The sequence below is a fragment of the Ictidomys tridecemlineatus genome, chromosome 13 (assembly GCF_052094955.1).
Source record: "Ictidomys tridecemlineatus isolate mIctTri1 chromosome 13, mIctTri1.hap1, whole genome shotgun sequence".
Lineage (NCBI taxonomy): Eukaryota > Metazoa > Chordata > Mammalia > Rodentia > Sciuridae > Ictidomys > Ictidomys tridecemlineatus.
In genome coordinates this window covers 2,769,505-2,784,587 of record NC_135489.1, presented here as the reverse complement: position 1 = coordinate 2,784,587, position 15,083 = coordinate 2,769,505, and the positions used below count along the sequence as shown (strand labels likewise).

The 15,083-nt window shown below is 46.6% G+C and overlaps 2 long non-coding RNA genes across 2 annotated transcripts; one reads left to right on the top strand and one right to left on the bottom strand.

Annotated features, from left to right (window-relative positions):
- Window positions 1-1,385: 1,385 nt before the first annotated feature.
- LOC144369743 (uncharacterized) lies at window positions 1,386-12,741 on the bottom strand. Its single transcript, XR_013429459.1, has 2 exons — window positions 12,558-12,741; window positions 1,386-11,637 (listed from the first exon to the last, which is right to left on the bottom strand). It is a non-coding gene; the product is annotated as an uncharacterized LOC144369743 (long non-coding RNA).
- Window positions 12,624-13,467, top strand: LOC144369744 (uncharacterized). Its single transcript, XR_013429460.1, has 2 exons — window positions 12,624-12,844; window positions 13,070-13,467. It is a non-coding gene; the product is annotated as an uncharacterized LOC144369744 (long non-coding RNA).
- Window positions 13,468-15,083: the final 1,616 nt, after the last annotated feature.

Sequence of the window (15,083 nt, the reverse complement as noted above, 5' to 3'; positions counted from 1 at the left end):
GAAGTTCAAGACACTTTCCGTGGTGCATGAACTGGCGGGGAGAGAAGGGCAAAGCCCCCTATCTGGGGGTGTGGGGCCCCCTCTGGCCAGGGAATGAGAAGGTCCCAGACACCAAGCTCAGGACCAACACGGGGAAGTTTCTGGCAAACTCAATCAGCTATGGTCCTCACCATAAGGGAGGCGCCCCGTGACCTAGAAGGACTGTGTGTGGGGGGGGCGGTCAGATAGGGACAGACATGAATTACAGGGAGCCTCGAAGAAGTGTTCACATTAAATTATATTGGAGGGCTTGTGAAAGCTGTGTGTGTGTGTGTGTGTGTGTGTGTGTGTGTCTTTGTGTGTGTGTGTCTGTGTGTCTGTGTGTGTGTGTGTGTGTGTGTGTGTGTGTGTGTGTGCTGACCCTTATGGATAATAAGCCCCAGGTGTCCAGCAGAACATTTGAAGCCAAGTCAGGGAGGCCAACTGGCGGGGTTGGGCCTTCACCTGGAGGAGGTGGGGGCAAAAGAAGGGCCCTCCGTAAGGAGAGTTCAAGTCTCTCTCCATCCTCCAGAGAAAAATGTAGTGTTGCCCAGAGTTATGTCACCTCACAAGAAGGACATGCCAGGAAATATCTCTCAGGACCTTGCTTCAACGTTTCTTGGAAGGAGAGCTGAATTCCACACTATGAGCCATTAATACCCAGCTGGCCACGTAGGCCTTCCCCGGGACAAACCCTGCTGTCAGAAATCCTTTCTTAGCTCTCAGACAAGTAAGTCTCACAATGAGCTACTTCCCGTCCAGTGAGGCTCTCTAATACACAGAACAAGCCAATCACACAAGGTAATTCTATCCCATGATTCTTAGAAATTATTAAGAACAACAGATAGGTATGAACCAAATCTAAGGTAAATTTTAAATAAATTCCTTTACTCAATAAGCATTTATTAAGCACTCACATGTACAAGACACTCTACAACTAAGAATACAGAAATAAATGAGCATGTAATTTAACTTCTAGTCTCATATTTTAAAAGATAAAAGGAAATGTACTGATTAATAGTGGATTTTTACTAGGTTAACTATACATGTTAAACGGTATACAAATATATACCAGAGTATATATAATATAAAACAATGCTAAATTAGTGGAGGAAAAACTAGAATGAGGAAAAAAGAAAATCAAAATTAAGACAATGAAACTAGAGAAGAAAAAAAATAGGTGAAGTAAAAATTGTAAGCACTATAGTGGGAAAATATCAGAATATATTATAATTCAAATTAAAATAAATAGACCAAACTATAGGAAATGGCAATGTATGTGTAATTGGATTTAATAATTACCCAATGCCAGGGTCCGGCTGCAGCAGAATAACAGGGGGGGGGACGAATAACTTGTGTACAGTTGATACAGCAGGAGAGGGAGCCATTTATTGTAGGACAACAGAGCTATTTATACATTTTGCACAGCTTATCTTAATTAGCATAAACCAGATACATCAGTCAACCAATAAGGAATCTCCACACTTAATGGCTTGCTTTTGTTACTTCTCAAACCATTCCCTCTGGCATTTTGCCAGGCACCATCCAAACTTGTTTACGAACATTTCTCTGGCAAAATACCAGGTGTTATTTTGACTTGTCTACAGACCTTAACAATCCAACTATATTCTATTTACATAATATTATTTAATATAGGATACTGAATGCTTAAAAGTAAAAATATTTAAAATACATAGCAATAAAATAACAAAATTGGTATTGTTTCATTAATTGAATATGTAATATCATAATGCAAAAAAATTAACTTTACTAGATATTGCAATTTGCTGGGTAGATAGAAATCTTCCAAATTAATATACTTTTAATAATATCATTTTTAAAATCCATGAAGCAAATCTGATAACACTACAATGGAAGATTCACAAATCTACCACAATAAAGGCATTTCTAATATATATATATATCAGTATGTTTATTAGCAAAAAAAAAAGTCAGGCTATCAACTATATGAACAGCAAAATTAAAACGTTTAGTGTATCTAAATATACATTACATACAATAACTGTCACTTGAAACAATATTATTTTCAATGATGAATCAAAAAAAAGATGTTTCTCACACCTCAAAAAATGTTTAGAAAAACTAAGTAGATACTAGTTTATATGACTTGAACTACCTTCTTAACTTGTTAAAGGGTATATGAAAATTAATAGTAAGCATCTTTAAAATAGTGAAAAGTATTTGAAGCTTTTCTTCTAAATCAAGAATAAAACAGAAATGCTTGGTAATAATTTCTCTTCTATTTAGTATTGTTTTAGAGAGTCTACCCTGATAAGGTAAGAAAAACAAATTAAAAGAATAAGAAGAGAAAGAAAAAAAATCATTCTTATATAATATTATTGACCACATGGATGCCCCCTTAATCTCTAGACTAACTTTCTGAATTGATACAATGAATTAGTAAAGTTAGTGGACAAGAAACCAGTACCCTAAAGTCAATTGCATGTCCATACATGAGCAAATTCCAAATGTGTAGTTAAAAAGAGATGTCGTAACATATCAACAACAGTATAGGAATCAATATTTGATTTCAACTTTGTTGGAATTTTAACCATTACGTATATAATAATACAATCACCTACTTAAATCATAGGTAAAGTTAGCAACTAACTTATATAAGGAGATATACCATACTTAGGTATAAGAAAGCTGAACATAGACACTTCTGGCTTCAAATGTTTTCCACATGAAGAAATTTTAGTTAAAATGGTTTATTAAATAACACCCCTCCCCCAGTCGACATATTTCCAATTTGTTTCCACGTGTTTTTTCTGTAAGTAACTAAATAGAGTTGCACCTGCTGCTGGCTGTGCAGCCCCAGATGTCTGCTGGAAGTCCATCCTTCCTTGTGCATTGTGGCTGGGCGGTGACCGGCTGCAGCACTTCTCTCCTAGCTTGCCGGTGATCAGCCACTGCACTTCTGCTCTTGGGCTCACAGGGAGAGCAACACAGTTCTGTGTCTCCTTCCCTCCCAGTGTCAGACCCACAGGTCCTTCATGGAAACGGAAAAGGGAAGGGGAAATGAACCAGACACCATGGAAGTGCAGGGTCCTCATTTCCTAGTGCTGCTGTCACAAACCACACCAGGCTTGGTGGCTTGGAACAACAGACTATTCTACAGCTCTGACGTCAGAGGTCTGGAAGAGACTTTCCCAGCTGAGACGGAGGGGGTGGCAGGTCAGGAGAGGGTCTACCCCTTGCCCCCTCCAGCCTCCGGAGGCCACGTTGGCGGGCTTGTCTGTGGCCACATCCCCCCAGTCTCTGCTTCTGTCTTCATCTCAGCTTCTCCCGCCTCCGCCCTCTCTCCCAGGGCTCCTGTGACTCCGTCCAGTCCACCTGGGAAACCTAGAACAATCTCCTGTCCCATGAGACCTGATTTAAGCACACCTGCAGAGGCCCCTTTGCCTTGGAAGGTAAGGTTTCGGCCTCAGGTCATGAGGACGGGGACATCCCCAGGTGTGTGGCAGGTTGTGGGGGAGGAGGGCTTTTTGTCCTCCACGTGCAGCAAAGAGACAAAGGGAAGGTCTGGAGGGGAACTGGACATGATTAGAAGACAGCGGACCCTTGCCACCACCAGTGTTTGAGAGACTCCAGGAGCAGCCAGGGGACGGCAGTGGAGGCCACCCCTGGGCAAGAGGAGGAGGGCTCCTGAGGAGAGGATGAAGGTGACCCCGGACCTGGAGCCGCGAGAGCTTCCACCAGACTGTGCAAGACACCCAGGGCCATGAGCGTGCACAGAGCAGACCACAGGAAGTCATCGGGACAGAGAAAGGAGCCCCAGCTCTCCTAGGCTAGTGGCTCTCCCCGCAGCACACGTTCTAGAAGGAGCACGCACATCTGTGCCAACCACGCGGAGCTTTTTGCAAAGAAAGAAAGTCTCTCAGGGTTTCTCAAGTTTTAGATTACAGTGCACTAAACAAACATTAGTTTTACTATTTCTTACTTCCTGTACATTTAAAGCTGAGAGTAAAGGCAGTTTTAATGTTTTGACAAAGAATTTTAAAGGTCACAGAGCCATCGTCATTACTAAGATCGCCTTGTGTGGCTTCAGCTTGCAGGGTCATTTTACAGTTCCCCACAGCCTGGCAATGAGGCCGGTTCTCTAAACTGACGCGCAGATTCCGTGTAGGGCCAGCCAAGATACCCCTGTGCTCCTCATGGGACTCCAGCAAGTGCGTCTGCATTCCATGTGGGAAAACCCCGAGGAACAGCCAGGACAACCCTGCGGCAGACAAGCCCGCCCAGGCGAGCTCCGTGGGCATGCCACGTGAGTCACAGGACAGGAGGTGTCCTGGTGTGGGCCCAAGGACAACGGGACCATTTCAACAGGCCACATACCCCTGAGCACAGACAGACGTTCATTGTTCCACGCAGGAAAAGCAACTGGGCTTGAAAGGCCATCTTGAACATCTGGAGAAAGGAGAGCAGTAATCCTGAGGCCTGGGAAGGGGAATGTCTCTTCCTAAAGAAGAGCCCTGCCGTTCCAGAGGAAGAGATCCACAATGGGGCTCTGGTAAGACCTTCCCGTCATCCAAGAGAGTGAGAGTCCGTGAAACGGGAGGAGACGCGCCCTCAGGGAGCTTTACGTTCCCGTGTCCAGAGTGGGTGGAGAACGTTTGAACACAAGAAACTGGAGAAAACCAAACCCAATACAGCAGAAGTCAGTTCACAGAAAACTGACTGGAGAGTAAAGACATGCTGTTTTTCAAAAAGTACATTCTGGGCTGGGGTTGAGGCTCAGCGGTAGAGCGCTAGCCTACCACATGTGAGGCCCTGGGTTCGATTCTCAGCACCACATAAAAAGGATAATTTTTAAAAAAGGTACAGTACCTTTGTGTCCAGCTACAACTAAAAAATAATTAAAAAAAAGAAAGAAAATGCAGTCTAAAGTGCAGTCTAGAATGGCAAAAACAGTAAATTATAGTAATCATTAACAAGAAACAAAATGAGGAGGACTGTTGTGTGCTGCTGATGGTATGAACATGCACAAGGAGACAACTTGGCTGCACTTGACACAGTTTGACCTCAGCCTGCTTGGACCCCCCCCCCAATGTACTCGTAGACTCAGATGTCACAGCTCATCGTCCAAGGCACACCAAGAAACAACCATGGAAGGGTCAGAGAACACGGTCAACATGCACAAACCAAGGCCAACCCCCACGTCCCGGCGGGGGGCTGAAGAAACACACATTGTTGTCTCCATCCAATGTACTGACCCACACAAAGGGCAGAACCAAGCTCCTCCGGGTCCGTACAGAGGGATATCAGAACAGCGAGGGAGGAAGAAGCCTGGGTCTCAGTATGAAGCCACACAGGCACCACGGCCCGTGCACTGCTGGGAAGTCCTAGGCACTCACGCAGGACGAAACTTAAGGAAAGGAAACGGAACAGAAGCCAGGTGGTGGCTGGACCTCCGCAGTGCACGGTGCAGCAGAGCGCGGTGGGGTGGGAGGTGCTGGGGTGATCGACTTCCAGGTTAGTTGGGCACCCAGAGGTGTCTCTCATGTTGGGAAACACGTAAAAAGTCACGCACCACGTGACCTGCAGTCACACACACACACATAAGGTCAACCAAGCAGAGGAGTTCCTGCAGTCTGGCGACGTCATGCCGTAGTGAGGCGGTAAGGAAAGGCAGGACTTACGGGTCGGAGGTGAAGCTTGGTCGGAGGTGAAGCTGGTGCAAGCAAACCTGCCCCACCGCCTCCTGTCAGGAAGCCCAGCCCCGCGTCAGAGCACGATGCCCACGACTGGAAAATTGGCTAGCGTGTTGTCACCGCCAGCTGAGGGTGTGCCGCTTTGACTTGTGAGATGTTGGCAGTGAAAGAACGCTCCATGCGCCAGCCTCGCGGAGCTGGTTACCAATCCCTGACTGCATGCTCTTCCCCCAGGCTCCGTGCACCGCCTGTTGTTTTGCTCAGTGTGGCCCTAGGAATAGGCGTGTGTGTGTGTGTGTGTCTGTGTCTGTGTGTGTGGGTGTGTGTTTATGTGTTACCATAGATACATCACCTGGATATTGGAGTCTGAGGCCATCCCACCTCGTCGGCGTCAGTGCAGTGGTGTCCTCAGAATGACAAACCGCCTACCAACAAGTTGCTCAGACTGTATCCCCATCTTTAAGCACCGTGTGACAGACAGATGATGTGTGCGTGTTGTTCTGTGGCTAATCTCTCGTGCGAGATCACATTTCCAGGCTTGTCCTATGTGGAACACAAACTCCAAGCCATGCCTAAGCAACCTGAGTTCCTTCAGAATCAGATTAACAACAATTAGACCCAAAACTGAGTCACGCTGTGTCCCCAGGATCAAAGCGCTCCTCTACAGCCTGGGCAGTAGCTTCAGCTTGTCACATCGCCCTCAGGTCAGAGTCAACCTGAGACAGCTTTGACTTTGGCCTCTTTCTGCCCGCTACGTAATTTAGAAGCCCCTAATGCTGCCCAGCTGGCTGTTTGCGTGACCCAATAGATGCAGCTACTGCACACCCCTGCACTCCCTGGGTGTGCGGATCCACTCATAAAGGTATAATTGATTTTTCAGTGAAATATGTAACAAAGATTCACTGGTCCTGGCTACAGGGTGACTCCCTGTGATCCTCAGTGTTCGACCGGGTCCAGCTCATCAGGCAAAGCCCCCCTCCACATCCCTCCTGCACGTACACAAGGTGAAAAGGGCTAGGTGGTCGGCCATGGCATGGAATCAACGAGGGCTTGCCCTGAGTCACTAGCTGTACCTCAAGGCAGGACAGGTTGAGGTTCTGTCTAAGCTCCTAAGTGGGATTTATGAAAAGTTTTTTCAGAACTTTGAAAAAAGTTCTGCTGAATGAAATGATCTGGAAACTCCACTCAGGATAGAGATTCCAAACCTGGAGAGCATTGAGTGAGCACCATGCATGAAGCTCTGGAGGGCCACTTTGGCTCCAGCGTCCCCACAGTGGTGCAGGTCTGCCACCCTGCGTAGTGCTGTCTCACACACCAAATCTCACTGCTCCTAAGAAGCTCCAGCGTGGAAGTCCCACCTCCCCACTGGAGCTGAAGACATAGAGCTGAGGAGCTGACCAAAGGCGAAGGTCAGGAGACCATGGGACGAAGCTCTTTCCAGCGCTCTGCAGTGCGAGGCTTTGGAAGACTCAGAACTCACTGGCTCACACGGCCCTTCATGGCAGGGTTGATGCACAGGGTGGTGTGGGGGATCAGCTCTCTGGAGAGAGGAGGAACTCAACCTCGGATAAACCAGCCCTTGTCTAAGACCTAGGGGACACTGTGGTCACTGTGCTGAGATTCAGAGGGTCAAGACCAGCCCCCACGTTTTCTGGCCCATCGGCCCTCAGCAGGTCACTGTATTTTCTTAAATCTGGGTTTCCTCACCTACAAGATGCCATGGCAAGGCCTATCCCACATGAAGTCTCTGGAGGGCTGCTGTGGAGCTCCTAAGTGGGATTTGTGACAGGCAGAGAGCTCTTAAGAATCAGTCAATGAAGTATTTTAGCATGTAGCTCAGTTCTAGCACCCAGAAGAGTGCGCTGAACACTAACACTCAAGGTTTGGCTGTGGTCTGAACCTCATGTCCTCTGTGGAATCCTGATCCCCAGCGTGACGGTGCAGCTCGGTTGCATCATGAGAGGAAGCCCTGAGCATCGAGCCCCAGGGAGCTGTTCTGCCTCGTCCACCAGTGGAGACACCGCAGGAAGGCTCCGTCTAGGACGAGGGCCCGCAGCAGAAACACCACCTGTCGGAGCCTGAATCCTGCACTTCCAGCCTCCAGAACTGTAAGAATAAACTGCTGCTGTTTAAAGCCACCTGGTCTGTGGCACGTCATTACTGCAGGCTGAACAGATTAGAATGCCATATAGGCTCAGGCCTCCCGGCTCTCCTGCCAGTGTTCCTCCCACTGTCCATAGGAAGTCACTCATGGTTACACACACGCTCATTTTCCTAGCACGCCAGTCCCTTGGAGGGCCTCAGGTGGACAGCACGGGCCTCGGAAGGCTAGCAAACACCCTGGCTTGTTCATTCAACAACAGGATTTTCAACACCAAGGGCACAGGGTGGAGGGACACCTAGGGCCTGCTGCACAAAGACCAGACAGCTGACCATCGCCTCTGTCCTGAGGAGAGAGAGAGCTCATACCCCAAAAGTCCAAGGCCCAGGAAAAGAAGAGAGGGAAGCCTCATCTGGGGACAGGGCGGGTCTCAAACCTCAGAGCGGCCTTTCTGAAGCCCATGAGCCAGCAGGCTCCAGGTGGCCAGCTGTCCCGCCTCTGTGAGCCGCTCTCGGGAGCCAGCGCTGGGTGGGGGTGTTTGCAGGAAAGGCGGGGCTTCCTGGGTGCCCCACACATGCCTTGGGAGAACCCTTTTCCACACTGCTACCTTGAGGGGCCCTGGGAATGCTGGCCTGCTGTGGAGTGTTCTGGAACCAGGGGATTTGAACCCTGGGGAACAATCAAGAGCCGGTGTGTGTATGTATGTTTGGGCATGTGTGTGGGCAGGGTCATGTCACACCTGCTGGTACCTGCTCTGTTCCTTTAACCACACAGGGACTGAAACACCAGAATCCTCTGATGTTCATGTTCTGGACCCAGTTCCTGACTCCTCCCCCGGATCTACTGTGGTCAGGATGGAAGATTCCCTAGTTATATGTTGTTATATCCAAATGATTCGGAAACACCTGTGCACAGAGAGGTACGTTCCATCATTCTACATGTTGGGTAAACAGACAACGTCATCCATGAAACGGGCAAAGAGCGTGGGACGGCATGGAACAATTAGATCCCCACCCATGGTTGGAAACGTTACTGACCAGTGCACTTCGTCACCACTGTTGACTTAGCTGGATTTCCAGAGCATTTTTTATTTCAAAAACTCAGAACACCAATCAGAAAAATATTCTGTGCTTGCTCCGGAGCTTGGGCGATTCTCCTATTTCTGTTGAAGATGGTGTCTGGTGCCTTTTACCTCCCCACTCTCCAAACTGCCTCGTTTATCAAATATTTATTTTGTCTGGCAAGCACAAAGACCTTCCTCTATTCTTGCTTTCCTTCCCCCTTACAGTTTCATGCCGCCTTTTAATTAAAAGAAAAGTTTAAGATGTAATTCAATGTGTCAGGCAAAAGAAGGAGAAAGGATCTATGAGATAGGGAAAGAAAGTCACATATTTGCAGATTTTTAATGAAGAGGTTTTTAAAACATTTTCTTACATACACAAAGTCGATGCTTCGGTAGGTGAGTTGTAAACGCTCCTTTTCGTTCCATAATTATAAGTGAAATGTTCTTTAATGTGCAATAATAATGTTCAAGCTGTGCTATTTTGCAGCTAATAATTATACACAACAGCGTGGGGCATGATAGCTAACAGAAAGTTTTCCTTCTTAATGTATTTCCCACATCTCTTCTCTCCCTGCTACCTGCCTGATTTGCAGTGACTGTACTTTTTAATCCCCTCTTTATTCTCAGAATAGAAGCACTAGTTAGTTACTTTCTTAAGGAGAGAATCTGAGGCAAGACTGCTGACTGGATAAAATTGCTCCCATACAAAGCAAAGTCTATAATAGGCTGGCTTTAAAAAAAGAAAAAAAAACAGAAAGAAAGAAAGAAATACACACTCAAGCCATAGCTAAGCTTGAAGCGTGCTTGCTGGATCCTCCGTCTTAAAAGGTCAGGAGTTGGCTGTACAGTTTAACACGGCATTACTGAAACAAGACTAGAAGTTGGCAATAAAAGTGGAGGTCAGTGAGCCCTGGCACCAGGTGTCAAGCTCTTTGCAGATGGAGGAATAAATTTGTCATGGAACAGCCGCGTTTGTTATTATGGACATGCACCATTTCCGAAATATCTTGGGGTTAGTCAGCTGTGCGTCTGAGTCAGCCTCTCTCCATTAGTTTCTCAAACAGCGTTGCCTTGAAACCACTGAGTATATTGTGTCATTTTCTTTGAATAAAGAAAAAAAGAAGATGCCATTCCTATTAAGAAAAGTCATTCCAGATGAACAAAGACTTGGTGGGATTCATTTGAGGAAACCAACTTACCTCAAATTGAGTGTTCTAAATAGTTGAAATGAATTAACTTCTGCCTCCGTGTGAGCCATAAAAGGAATGTAACTCAGATGCAGCAATTGATTCAGCAGAAATTAGCATTCCTGATTTTCAGCCCACCTAACACACTGGGCAGCTGCCTGGACCCCGGCTTTCATGGGCTCGTCTCCAGCTGCTCTGAGCACACTTCCCGCCCGATGGCTCCCAGTAACTGGCCATATGGGTTCATACCCAGGCCACCCCTTATTTTGCTATCGATTACTGGACAATAAAAATATTCCTTGGCATCCAGCTTGTGGTAAATGTCCATCCAGATCCAAATAGAATATTGGAAAAAGTCCGAATGGTGTTCAGTTCTGAGGGCAGTTGAGAGTGGAGGTCCAAAAGCAGCAGAGACGCACAGCCCATGGCAGGGGCTGCCCCAAACGAGGTAGCACCCTGCTCTGTGCCTGAGAAACCGTGAGCATGTACCGGGTCCGGTTACAGAATGGAGAAATTGTGCCTGCCTCCTGTTGGCAGATGTGCCCAGCGTTTTCTGGAGGCTTCCACGGGTTTATAGCACAACTGGACTAGCAGAAAACTGAAGTCAGGCTCACTGGCCTCGTGGGTATCATGCTGTCCCCTTTCACTCCACAGATGGAAGCTGACAGTTCACAAGGTTCTGCCCAAGGTTTGCACAAAGCCAACCTATCACGGCACCCACCAGCCCAGAATCACTAAATAGTCTTGTTAGGTGCAGGGCAGGATGAACTAAGTTGTCTGCGGGGCAGGCTGATAACCCACGCACCCAAACCCCCTCCTTTATCACCTGTTTGCGTCAAGTCTGAGCACTCAACCCCACTCAAGGCTGAGCACTCAACCCCCCTCAAGGCTGAAACTTAACCCCCTTGTGCCAACAAGGCAGCTTGCAGACCCAAAGACCCCATTAGATTTGGGCTATAAAAACTCCCTCCTGCCGGGCCCCCCCCCCCCTCTCTCTCTCTCTCTCTCTCTCTCTCTCTTGCTCTCCTTCTCTATCTCTCTCTCTTGCTCTCTTTCTCTCTCTCTTTCTTCTCTTGCTTTAGCTCTTCTTCTCTCTCCCTCCTTTCTCTCTCTCTCTCTTGCTCTCTTTCTCTCTCTCTTTTGCTTTAGCTCTCCCTCCCACTCTCTCCCTCCTCTTCTCTCTCTCTCTCTCTCTCCCCCTCTGTCTCTCTTTACTCCCCCTTTCTTCTCTCTTTCCCCACTCTTTCTTTCTCTCTCTTTTTCTCCTCTGTTGCACTGCTGCAATAAAAATCTCTTGGTCGCTCTGAGTGTTGTGGTCACTTTCCTTTCAAGTCTCCAATGCCAGACCACAGTCCCAGGGGCCACTGTTCCCATGGTGCATGCCTAGCCTGAGTGTGCTTTAGTGAAGAGCAAGGCTTGGACTTCCCTTGGGGAAGTGGAGAACTAGGTAATTCAGGTCAATCCTCATTCAGCAGAACACAGAAACAGGCCATGTATATAAGCAACACAACAAGAAGACAGACACCCTCGATTCGACAGGAATTCAGGTCTGCTTTTCCTCTGGAGTCGGTGCTGGAAGACACATCTGAGGTTCTGAAATGGAACAGAACTCAGAGAGGGACATGCCATGGTAAGACCCTGGATACCACCCCCCATCTGGGTCAACAGCTCCACAGATGTGCTTCCTGAGAGCTAGCCTACACCAAAGACAGAGCTCCCATGCACGGCCTGCAGGTCAGAGTCTAGTCCCCTGGATGGCCCCGATACTGAAAATGTGACGATGCCAGGGAGTCGATGGCCCAGCACCTGCTGAGAGTAACCAAAACTGTCTGCGGAGGAAGATGACATCTTACCATTTCTATGAATGATTGCAAAACAAAAATGTCCAGCCTACGATCAAAGATAACTAGGCACAAGAACAGACTAGTCATCACGAGGGTCAACAGAAATAATGGGCAATAAAAAAGACCCACGGGGACTGCAGAATCTAGGCTCACTAAAGAATATGTAACAATTACATTTGGTTTATTAAAAAATGTAAAATTAAATTACAAATCCAGGATATAAACTAGAAACTCTAAGATGTAATATATTTTAAAAGGACTAACTATATAGCTTAGATATGAAAAGGGTAAAATGAATAAGTCAATGGGTGAATTTAAGAGCACATTAGACAGAAATGAACAAGTTAAAAAGCAATGTATCCACGATCAAAGTGACATAGAAAAAATACAAAAGGCAGAAAAAGTAGTTTTCGCAAGAAAAAAAAAATCACCCTATGTCTCTTTTGAAGACTCAGTTGGCCCAGAGGAGAGAGGCAAGAGGTGTGCGAGAGGAGAGGCCTGAGTGGTAAGTACCAAACACCTGAGTGGTAAGGACCAATGACTCCAAGCCTTTATATGGTGCATCATCCCACAGACTCCACACCCCATGCTCCCAAGCTGGGTAAATTCTTAAAGTGCACGTTGAGAAACAACGCAAAGTTCTCCAAAGAGAAAGGAGAGCGACGGTACCTTCACAGGAGCGAGTGCAGGCCGGCAGCTGAGAGCCAGCCCTCTAAGTGAAGAACAGGCCTTCCCGAGACCCTCAGCCTCTGCATGCTGCTCAGGGGCACTGGGTGGGACAGCTGTGGCTCTCAGCTGCTCCTGGAATCCACTATGAAGCTTTGAGAAGCACCCACCTGACCGCCTCTGCCGAGCCTCCGGGGCAAAGGCCTGTGCACTGGTTTGTTTTAATTCTCTGCACCTGATCACAGTGTGGAGAGGAAGTCTGGGAAACGCTGAGACAGAGGCGCTCTGAGGTAGGGCAGGGGAGGGGGGGGCCCTAACTAAACGGAGAGTGTGGAGTAGAGGGGCCACAGCACTGCGGTCCTCTGTCTGCATCCCATCCCTTGGTAGCAGCGAGCTGATGCTCCAGCATTGGAGCAGTGGCTCTCTGCAGCTCACCTGCGTGATCTCTAGCAATACTTGAGAGCATCCAGAAACCTGAAAGATAGACAAAGATGTTCCATGGACGCTTCCTCCAGGTCCCCAGAGGGAAGCCTTCCATCAAAGCAGAAGGTGCTTTGGCAGGAGCTGCAGCTCCACAGCATAGACAAGCCGTCCCGGGTTTATAGTGTGCAGTTCCCAGCCACCACCACAGTCGGGACCCAGCAGTGAAACTCTACACTCGTCCACTGTAACCACAGCATCCACACGGCAACAGCGACTGTTTACTGTCTCTTTTCCTGATGTCATTTCTTGGTATTCTATGAAAGGAAGCATTCACTGTCACTTTTGAGACTGGCTGTTCCCGTTCAGTGTATTGCTCTTGCATGTAATTGGGTCCTTGATTTTTTTTGTAATCAACTATATCAATGTCCATCTTGTCACTGATGTACTGGAATATTTATATTAATGTAATCATAGATATGCTAGGGCTTAAGCCTACTGTGTGTTTTTGTTCACTCTTTGTGTGTGTGTGTATGTGTGTGTGTGTGTGTGTGTGTGTGTGTGTGTGTGTGTGTCCTGCCTTTTTAGGGCTTAGCTGAACGCTTTTTAGAATTCAAATTTAATTTATGTCTTATATTTTTAAATGCATCTCTTTTAAGATGTGGCTGGACCATGTACTGCATTTTACATACATGACATCACACTCTGGTAGGGTCATAATTTTATTAATTTAAGTGAAATGCAGAAAATATTCTTCCCTTTAAGTCTCTTTACCCTCCCTCATGTAATTATCTTTAAATAGTTCCTCTACACACTGAGAACCACATCAAAGTTATAAATTTTGCTTCACTTAACAAATTGGAAATGTACATGATGAAGAAATTCTCTTGTATATGCCTGTATTTTTGCTTGTTCTTTTGTTCATTTTTTTCTTTCTGACGTTTTAGCATTCCTTTTATCAGTTCCTTTCTGATCTGAGAGCTTTCTTTAGCCATTCTTTTCAGGAAGGTATACTGCAATTAATTCTTTGATTTCTTTCTTCTTAAAGGTTTCTGTGCTTCATTCCTGAAGGACATTTTTGCTGGGTATAGAATTCTGAATTGACAGTTCTTCCAGTTCGGAAGTTAAACGGTGTTGTGCCGTTGTCTCCTGGTCTCCCTGGTTTCTGATGAGGAATCTGCTGTCACAGGAGCCATTTTTCCCACAGGTGGGACACCCTTGCTGCCTCAAGCTTAGTTTTCAGAAGGTGTGCATGCTCTCTTGCTGCAGGCTTTTTGCAGTTTGTTCTGTTTAGGGTGCACTCAGCTTCTTGAATCTAGGTTTTTACTTTGCTAGATTTGGAAAACACATAGCCATTACTTCTTCAAATTCTTTTTTAGGCTCACTCTTTCCGCTCTCCTCCCAGGACTCTGGTGACACAAATGGTAGGATTTTTATCATGGTCTCACATACCCAGGAGGCTCTGTTCATATTTCTCTACAATCTTTTTCCCCCTCTTTTTTGGATTAAGGTATATTTATTTTACTTTCAAATTCCTTGATTCTTCTCTTTACTATTAAGCCCATCTATTCTTTAATTGGAGTATTATAAGTATACGTAACAGTTGGATTCTTATGCTATACTCACACATGAGCATAATATAATAGATCCGTCCCATTCCCTAGTACCTCCCGTCTCTCATCTCTCTCCTCCTCCCTCCCTCTGATCTGCTTGCTCTACTGTATGGATCTCCATTTTATATCATTGTTGTTATTATTACTACCACTACTATTACTAATGAGTGCGGGGTGGAAATCTAGGCTTCCCCAGGGCCTTTGCTAAGCATTGCCTGAGGTAGAGGCACAGTTTTTCCCAGTACGTGTGGTTGGGCAGAGCAAGTGTTGATAGTTTTTCAGTCTAATGAGGCTTCCCCTTTCCTGGTGCTGACGAGACACTTGGGCTTTTTGAGACTTCTTTGTTCTGCTCCCATGGACATTTCTAGTTTCTCTAGCACCCAGCCTGAGACACAGAACTCACCCTCCCCAAAACCTCCCCCAAAACAACCATCCAGAACTCACATTGTCATGGCTTCTAGGTCCTTAGGGTGTACTCTTGTTGCATAGATACTGT